This window comes from Meles meles, chromosome 10 (genome assembly GCF_922984935.1).
Source record: "Meles meles chromosome 10, mMelMel3.1 paternal haplotype, whole genome shotgun sequence".
NCBI classification, from domain to species: Eukaryota; Metazoa; Chordata; class Mammalia; order Carnivora; family Mustelidae; genus Meles; species Meles meles.
This window is the reverse complement of record NC_060075.1, coordinates 84,771,952-84,782,500: the sequence shown is the minus strand read 5'-3', so window position 1 is coordinate 84,782,500 and position 10,549 is coordinate 84,771,952. Positions and strand designations below refer to the sequence as shown.

Sequence of the window (10,549 nt, the reverse complement as noted above, 5' to 3'; positions counted from 1 at the left end):
TGATTCTCTTTCATTGATGGGCTCTTGCCACAGTGCCATATTAACTTCCTATTTTTCTCTACTTCACTGTAGTTCCTAGCCCCACAGACCCTCTCATGGTACAACACACCACCTCTCAACACTTTCTGTCTCTAGTGCTGCTGCTATTTGTGCAGTCAGTACAAGTATTTTTTAAAAAGTAGTTAAAAATTTTTTGAGTCAGCATGAGGAGATAAGGAGTAGAGAAATTTAGGGGTACAAGTCCTATCTGTCCCCACACTGTGGTGTAGGGTTCTATTTGACTATTTGATTTTACATTCCTCACATTCCCTAGGCCCTGAAGCCAGAATCAGGCTGTTGTGTGAGTCATAGCCTTATACTCCCTTTCTTAGAGCTACTATTTATCTGTTTAAGACTACAGGATGTGTACAATTCCAGAGTGCATTTAAAAAATTCAGCACACTTAGTGATGCGCTTAGGGGTCATTCACTAGATATTTGGGACATGATCTCTTGGTAACTTCAGTCCAAATTATAGTTCTCTGCTTCTGTCTTTTGTGAATTTGTACAGGTATTTTAATTAAAAATTGGAAGAGATTGAATCAGGTCTAGGTAGACTGCCATCTCCATAACATGAAAATTCCATTACTTGTTTGTAATGATAGAAATCAATGAGCTGTTAAGGTTTGCCTAAAGCCTCTTACCAAACCAGACTTGAAGTGTTATTGGAATATAACTCTTTGACTCAATTTCCTCATATATATGAGGAAATTGATATATATATATATATATCAATAATCTGTATAATTAATATATATCAATTATATATTTTTTACACACACAAACATATATACACAAAATATATATGTGTCTATAACATATACAATATGTAAAGTATATATAAATATGTATATAACATATATATCTAATATGTATATAACATATCACACATTCATTCTATGTATGAATATATACTTAAACCTTTACTGAGTAAACTAGGAGCCACATATCACTAAAGTTTCTTTGAAGACACTTTGCAAATATGTGGAATGTTTTGTGCATTTTTGTTCCTTAAACAACAATTTCAGGAAAGTCCCCTCTTAATGTTATTTGCCAAATCAACAGATCCCCAGAGCAGGAATCCTCCCATTCCAAGGAACCAATGTGCATGTGGACAAGATGAATCCCATTCCACTTGCAATGACATGCTGAGGGATGTGCATACCAAAGTTAACATCACAATGTATTGCCCTGATTCCCATTTTATGGATTTTCATTACTAAATAAAGTTATCTTAGGGCAAGGTACTAATTTATACATATGTAAATAGTGTGGTTTCTTTTCTTTTCTCTTTAGAGTGGTATCTTTCAAAAATGTTTTTTCAACTATTCCTTCAGTGTAGAGGTTTCCAATGTTATTTTGTATAACAAATTCTGAGGAGAATTGGGTGGGAAAGACAGAATATGCGGTTATACCAGAGATCTTTTTTGCCTTACTGTTTTAGTTTTGGAACCAGACTCAATGCAGTTATCACTATGGATTTGTGATGCTCATAGTTCCCGATTTCTTTCCTAAATCATTGCATAAAAAGTCATGGACATTAAAAAGGATTTTATATAATTCAGTCTGTTGATCATAACTTTTGCCTTCAGTGTTTTGTGTTTTTGATGTTTAAATCGGTTTTCCATGTTCAAATTAATATCAGGCTTTACTAAAGCTTGTAGTGAAAAGAAATTTTAACACTGTGAAAGAGAAAATTTTCCTCATTCTATTGTAAGGTTGTTTAAGTACTTTCATTTCTCCCACATTCAAGCCTTTTTAATGTTTCAAGAAGTTATTTCATTCAAAGTCACAGAGAATATTTTCCCTTAACTGTATATGTGGGTCTAACATCAGTTTAGAAATCTGAAGCTATATGTACATTGTGAAGGCATGATATATGTAGGACAACTTTAATATATGTAGTAGGTTCAAGTCCCAGATCTATTTACAGTGGTGGAAATGTGATACTGACACTACAGGGACAAACTGACCTTTGCCATTTCGCTGGTGAGGTATCTACAGCAGCAACGTCCTCCTAAAAATGGTCAGATTTTCCTGTGTGGTTTTCTCTGTGTGGATTAATCAGATAAGCAAGCAGAGATAGGTATCATCTATTCTTCTGAACAGAGTTCAGGCTACTCTGGTTAAAACAGCAAGCAGTTTCATTTTGTTTGGTCATGCATACAATTTTTCTTCCTTCATTTGCTCTTCTCTTTCTCAAAGTCATATCTCCATAATTAAATTTATCTTCCATAATTAAATTTAGGACTAAATTGGGACTGAGAATAGCTTTGTTATAATTAATTATGTTGAAACAACTTCATTTTCCTTTTTCTCTAACAAGACCTTTTCTATAACACACACCAATTCACAGTTTGATTGCTTAAGCTTTGCACTGGTAGTGATCTCAGCGCACAGTGCAAATATGAAAGGAAAACTTATTGCTTAACTAAAATAAAAAATATCAATGGGATAACAAACCCAAAAATATTTTTGGTTTCACATTTCTAATGCCACTTGGACATTTATTCCTAGGGGATCTCCTGGCCACTTAAATTCATTCTGTCTATAATCTAACTTTCCATTTTACCTCATTCATTCACCAGTAAACTTCAAGATACTTAAGAGAAGAGAATGTATCTTATTTGTCTCTTTATCCCTGGTGTCTGTCTAGCTCAGGGCCTGGTACATAGTAAGACCTCAATAAATATTCTTGAATGAATAAACTTGCCTCTTCTCTTGGATTGCTAAATTAAGTTTACCATACTGTCATCTCTCAGGCTTCAAAACTCTGTATAATCTTGACCTCCTAAATTCAATCAGTGCCTAAATTGTATATATTCCAAATGAACAATATCTTTCAAATATGACTCTTTGCCCATATCCACTGCTCCTTCACCAGTTTAAGATTTTATAGCTTCTCTTATACTAATGCATTAGTTTTATGTTTCCCCCAATTTCAATCTCTTTTTTTCTCAGTCTACTCTAAACAAGATATAATATTCCCAAAGCACAGAATTTACCATGTCACTTTGTTAGGTGGACATTTTTAAGCCTCTTAGGCCTTCACAGAATAAAATTCAACCCACTTTGCATTCAGAGATCTCCATAATGTGATCTCAATCTCCTGTGATCTCTAGGTCTCCTTAGTAAGGGACCCAGAGGCTGCCTATTATTCTTCCCACCTCTCTGCAATGTGTGTGACTCATGTGGTTTGGAGGATAGGAAAATTACCTTCCTCAAGCTTAAAACTGGCTTTGTTAAAAAACACAATTTGGGTTAACTTCATCCCATCTGGTATTAGGTCTTGCCACATTAGTTCTCATCTTCTGAAATAAATGTATAGGAAGTTGTTCATTTAAGACAAAAGAAAACCTGAATTTCACTATGATTGCAAATTTGCTGTATTATCGAATCACTTTTGCATTAGGTTTCCTCCATTCACTGGGAAGACTGCAGTTACATTATCGGTTGGAATTGCTTTATTAAGTCATTCACATCTTGCAGGTTTACATGGCTCTTAAATTTCTTGAATCATTCTTCACATGATTTGAAACTCAGTGCCTTCATCTTATCCTCTCTCTCTTTCACCTTCCACAGATCTTCAAAGATGTCCAAGACCTCTGCTGTAACAACACAGTTCTTCAGGGATTCCTATGTGGATTGTGTCTATGAATCCACTGCACAAGGTATTTCTCTAATTCTTCAAATATGTTATTTTGTGCTTGAGAAACATGGTGAATCTTTGACAAAGAAACTGTGAGAGTTTTTTCTTTTTTGCTTTTCACACATAGCAAAATAACATGAACTGCAAATGTCCATGGGTGAGCTAATAACTTTGTTATTTATTATTTGCTTACTTTCTACATTTATTCCTTTCAGTCTTCCTTTCACTTGCAAATTTTCTTCTAAGCTTAACTTTTTTTTTTTTAGGTCTTGTACACTTAACTATTTTCCTCAAGGACTTTTCTACTTTCTTGAAAGACATTGTTACTCAACAGTGTGGGGAAGATGATATGAAGACATACTGTGTGTTAACCATTAAGCTCCTGAAAAGTGATCCTAGCTAGGAACTAAATTAGTCACAAATGTTTGTCTGTATATGTAAATTCATTAGAGTAGAGTTTTCAATTCACCTTTCAAATTCTGGGTATAATTTTGCCAGTTATTATAGTAAATATCTGGGTAGTGCTAATACAGAGAGTGAGTTGTTTCAAGATATGTGTTTCTGCACCATTTATTCATCTTGCTCTTACCTGTGTCTTCCACTTGAAATCTCTGTCCCAGTAGTCTCCTTCCTATTGTATTTCAAATAAGTCCAAAATCCACTTGATTTTATGGTCAGGTGCCATTTGCTGAATTGTGTCTTTGTTTCTTCCCAGATGGAAAAGAATACTTTTATTTGAATTGTCCTAACCTATTTTAATTCATCTATTTAGCAAATATTAAATATTATATGCTAATCATGACCAGTTTCAGGCTATTAACATGCCATTGAATACAGAGTTGTGAAAATATACACACACAATCCAGCTCCATGGATACTATGGAATTCAACAAATGCTACAAATTGGGGGTGACTTTTTGTCCAGAAAGCAGTTTACAAGTAAACCCAAGTCCAATTGTAAGCAATCCATAAAAATATATATCAATATCCGTAAAATTGGATATATAAAATGGATATATATATATGTATATATAATGACAAATAGTTGTTTAGCATGATAGATAGTGATACCTATACCTACCAAGGAGAAATTAAAACAAGAAAAGAGAGAGGAGATGTGGGGTGGCAGAATTGAATTTTAGATGTGACAGAGAAGACCTTGTTGAATAGAATAACAGTACACAGAGTGAGGGAAAGGGCTATGGAGATCCTTTCAGACAAGGCATTTATTAGAAAGCTGTGAAATGGTAGCATGTCCGCTGTGTTGGAGAAAATGAGAAAAACATTATAGTTGGAGTAGAGAGAAAGCAATGAGAAGGTTGAAGATCAGGTAAGATGTAAAGAGGGTACTTCATAGGCCATAGTTGGGCTTTTAAAAGCCATAGTAGAACATTTCTTTTTACTCTTAATGATTAGGGAAACTATTGCACCATTTCTTTTTTCTTAAAGAAGTTTGACATTCTCTCAGTACTGTGTGAGAAATGGATTGACATGAGGCAAAAGCAGAAGCAAGGAGAACAGTAATAGGGCACACATTCAGGTAAGATACCATAGTGGCTTGGACCAAACTGACAAGTGTAGATATAAGAATTGGTCTGTTTTTACAATATACTTTGAAGATGGGATTTGGCAAGATTTTTCAATGGATTATCTGTGGGTTGGGGGAAAAGAGAGCAATAAAAATGTGGCTTCAAGTGTTTGGGAATGAGCAAATGGGGGAATGAGATGGAAAAGGTTTTAAGATAACATATGCTATGGGGAGAATGGGGATATCAGGAGTGTTGGGAGCTCAAATTTGGATATGTTAAGCATCATATACAAAAGCCTGACTGGAGTGAGTTCAAGAAAGAATTGGATCATGAGAGACTATGGACTTTGAAAAACAACCTGAGTGAGGGTCTTGAAGTGATGGGGGGTGGGAGGTTGGGGGAATAAGGTGGTGGTATTAGGGAGGTCACGTGTTGCATGGAGCACTGGGTGTGGTGCAAAACCAATGAATACTGTTATGCTGAAAAGAAATAAAAAAAATATATATAAAAATAAATACTCTTAAATAGGAAAAAAAAAAGAAAGAATTGGGAAAGAAGAAAAATTGTAGCAGCAATTATAGCTTACTCTTCTGAAAAATTTTGCCAAAAAGATGAGCAAAAATGTACAGAGGTAGCTATAGGAGAAAGTTGGTACAATTGAGGGTACTCTTCTAGGACAGGAGAGGTAATAGCATATTTGCACACTGATCAGAAGGATCCAATACAAAGGAAAAACTGATGTTACTAGAGGATTAGGAGAGAATTTCTGAAGAGACATACTTGGATAGATGATAAGAATGGAGACTTGAGGAAAAGTAAAGAGACTGTCCATAGCTAAGGGCTAGGAGATTTCATTGATAATAGTAGGAGGAAAGGCAAGAGATGTGGGCATTGATGCCCATGGGTGGATAGATACAGTGATGGGGACTTGAAGATATTTTCTTCTACTGTTTCTTTTTTCTCTTATAAAGAGAAAGTATATCCATGTGCTGAGAATAAGCATGGAGAATAGTTTTCAAGGGGACAGGTGAAGATATGACATATTTGGCATGGAAGTAGAGTGCAGAAGGAAGCCTATATGGTCTGGGGACTGACCTGTGCTTTGGGCCAGCAGTGAGGGACCTCTGGACTTAATGGTCACAAATATGAAGTGAGGCTAATCGGTGAGATTTTGTGTTTTTCACCTGTCATGTTCAGTTGTGTGGATGCCAACAGAGAGCAGGTAGATATAGTAATAGTTGGAAAATATTTCCTCTTGAATATTGCAGAATTTGGAGCTTATTCTTAGAGCAATAACTTTGTCCAAAAGGCTCTTCAAGAAGATGTATCGCACATTTAGAGATGGATATGACACATAGAGTCTTCCTAAAAAACTGTGATGTGTTGATCATGAGGAAAAAAAATAAGTGTTCTTTTTACAAGCAATGGCCGTTTTATCTCTGAAGTGTTCTAAGCAGTTTATTTCTCCTTCTGCTTTTGGATTTGCACAGATATTGTTTTCTCTTTGTCTGGTTTTATCTCAGTTCATTACTTACAGTTTATATTTTATAAAACCAGAAGGTAGTTTGATATAGTGTAATGTATTTCTATGGTGCTACATTTCAGTGGCAGTCTTTTGTTTTTATAGCTCTATGTTACATCCCTTTGAGATACAGGCTTAGTCCAAAATAATTTGTTTGCTCAAGCACGGGATTTTGACTTCAGTTCTTCCACTTGCTACCACTCAATAAAAAGTTCCTATTTCATTTAAAGAAACAATATGTGCTAAAATACAAAATAGGCCAATAGAAAACGTTTAGTTTAATCACAAATGGTTTTGAAGACACTAATTTTCATTTATCAAGTCCTTATAGTATCATATTATTTAAAATTCAGAAGTAGCTTTGCGCAGTGGCAGTATCGTAGCCAATGAGGTTTATCCGAGGTGCGATTATTGCTAATTAAAATTCAGAAGTAACACTGCAAATCTGCATGGGGGCATTTGAACTAGCCAATATTTTCAGACAGATTGCCACAAACACAAAACATCAACCTTCCAGTTATTTTTCTTTATCTCCTATGGTGGGCTAAAGCCAGTGTGATCTCATCTGGTCTATTTTATTTTTTTTAATTAGAACAATTCACCATTTAATAAGTGATGGCCTTTCCTTTTTGTAGTAAATATTTACTGTCATTACTTAGAAGGATATTTAATTGTGCTTGGGGTTTAAATCATCAAAACGAATTTTTTTTCGAAGAAGCTGAAAATGTTCTGCTTTAATTTTTCTATATATTTTGCAACCTTGTTTAGAACATACCATATTCAAATATCAGTGGTGTGGGACATCAGTGTTAGACTGCTTTCATAACATGTTAAAATTTGGTAGGAGAGAAATACTATCATAGAAGTATTCCATGGGAGTAAACCAAGCAACAAGACTGAAATGCTGAGTGTGAACCAAGTCGGACCTGGAATGCTGAGATTAAGTGAGGGTGGTTGTTTGTTTAAAACTTGGTCACTTAAGCATGTTTATATTACAAGGACTTACTTCAAGCTTACTATATATCCTTTGTATATCTTATCTCAGTGTCATAGGTTTGCTATCAGTTACTACTTAGACTGCTTTGGGTCTCCTATAATTTAATTTCATGAACCCTAAATACAAGAAATAGCCCTAGGAGAAAATCTGTTAAATTGAAAGTGACCCCTCTGAATCTACATGTGTTTTTGTTGACAAATATAAATTGAAATATTCTCAATAAATTGGAATCTCTGGGAATTGGAATCTTTTCTGAATATTATTTATAGAAACATCATCCTCCAGACTGATGTGGTTTTGGTTGTTCCTTGTTCTAGTTTTCTACCTGATGCAAAAGTGATTATTCTTAAATTCCAATCTAATCTTGTTACTCTAAACTAAAATTCTTCACTGACTTCCCAAGAAAAGTTCCAAACTTGTTAGGCTAATTTCAAAGGACCCTTAACATTCTCGACTTTTCTAGCTTCACTTCCCATGCAGTTTTCAAGTAACTCAATGCTCTCTTCCATCTCTGGCCCTCTACATATGGCACCATCATTCCATCATTCTACAGTAGAATGTTTTTGTTAGATCTTATTTCACCACCATTATTACTACCACTACTAACACACACACATACACACATACATACCCCCCGTCAGAATAATTTTTCATTTTCATTAATAATTTAACATCTCGGGGGGCGCCTGGGTGGCTCAGTGGATTAAGCCACTGCCTTCGGGATAGGTCATGATCTCAGGGTCCTGGGATCGAGCCCCACATCGGGTTCTCTGCTCCGCAGGGAGCCTGCTTCCTCCTCTCTCTCTCTGCCTGCCTCTCTGCCTACTTGTGATCTCTCTCTCTGTCAAATAAATAAATAAAATCTTTAAAAAAAAATAATAATTTAACATCTCTCAGATACCTTTCCTGGCCTCTCAGTTTGGTTTGACTCCATACCCCAAATATTTTTCTTTTAAAGATTTTATTTATTTATTTGATAACAGAGATTTTTTATTTGCAACAGAGATTGCAACTAGTCAGAGAGGCAGGCAGGGAGAGAGATGGGGAAGCAGGCTCCCCGCTGAGCAGAGAGCCCGATGTGGGGCTCCATCCCAGGACCCTGGGATCATGACCTGAGCCAAAGGCTGAGGCTTTAACCCACTGAGGCACCCAGGCACTCCTGGAAATGCACTTTTATGCACCTCTTTTCCTTAGTAGATTTCCATTTAGTGATTCTTGTGATGATTGACATCTTTTGTTTCTACATATCTCTTGAGGGTTAACTGAAGGCTCTGCTTTGTGACATCCTTACTCAGGAATGCAGAATAAAAGAAAAGTCACCATCTGTAATGTCACTAGTAGCTAAGGAAGTCAAAGAAAACAGGGTGGATCATATGCTGGCACTTAAATCTTTCACCATGGTAGTGACTCATAACAATTCCTCACACATTTCATTGGCCAGAATGAGTCACAAGGCCTCATCTAATTTCACAGAAACAAGGAAATGAAAGCCCACCATGGATCGGAAGGAGGGGAACCAGAAATACCTCTGAAGGGCACCAATACCCTCAACAGCCCTTAAGCCAGGGTAGATAATACCATGGTATATAAGATGATAGTTAGCTCTACTTTAAGTATTTTTTTTAACTATACTTCAATTTTAAACTTAACCTGAAATCCCTTTTGGAAAATATTGTAATGATGAATTCTACTCAAAAAATAATTTATAAAACCAAAACATAAATAAATAAAAAGAAAGAGCAGTATTTTGATCTTATTCATCTGTGAAATATTCAAGTTTTCCACCTAAGAAAGTGGTTGTGACTATTAGCAAAGGCTAAAAAAAAATCTGTTCGAAAGGAAATAACTTAAGCCTACATGTTATTCAGGGAAAAATAGATTTTTCTGGTGTACATCTGAATTTTTTTTCATTTTCTTCTCTTCTGTATTCCCTGAAAAGATTATATTATTATTATTATGTGTATATCCAGCATATAGTGTATATTAAAAAGGCAGTTTCCTGAGTTTCAATTTTCATATTTATATATAAATATGAAAGTATTTATATGCTAAATTTATTTCTACACATAAATAAAATCTAAAGGATCTTTTTTGGAATATATATTAAGCAGTTTTGTATAGATTTCTTTTTTGTGAATACATTTTTTGAAGTCAATGAATACAAGTATTTGTTTTCTAATTATATATGAATGTTGAAAAAGGAATGTCATCATGTTCTTGAAAAAAACTTTCCAAAATGACTTCATCAAAGATATAAATAGACACTAAATCAGGGATTGCATTTTTATCTGAGCATAAGTAAATATAATAACTTTAAAGCAATGAATACAAGTGTTTACTTAATTTTTTCAACTTATTTTCTTCCTAAAAATAAACTGGAGAAAATATGTACTTTAAGTTTGTTGTTAAAGACTGCTTTCATAATCATTATTCATGTAATGTCACAGGCTGAACAGAAATTCAGTAAGAAATCACTGATGCTTTTTATTCCAAGATCAGAATATTATACAACATCACAAATACTATTCATCAAGTGTGCATTGGCTCTCACCCATTTGGGGCCTTATGACCAGAATGTAAGAAAGAGAGAAATGGCATGTTCAATTATGTCTTTGTTTGTTCATTCTATAAAAACATGTATTCATTCTACAAATATGTCCTTTTAAGGACTCTATAGCTGGTGTTGAAGGGATCAACAAATTACAGCAATGTAAATAAGTAAATTATATAGCATTTGAGAGGTGGTATGCACTATGGAAACAAATTATGGAAAAGGAGTCTGGCAATCACACTGTGTCATTGACTCAGCTCTCT

The 10,549-nt window shown here is 34.8% G+C and overlaps 1 pseudogene; it reads left to right on the top strand.

Annotated features, from left to right (window-relative positions):
* The first annotated feature begins 7,095 nt into the window (after positions 1 to 7,095).
* LOC123952346 lies at positions 7,096 to 7,227 on the top strand (annotated as a pseudogene).
* Positions 7,228 to 10,549: the final 3,322 nt, after the last annotated feature.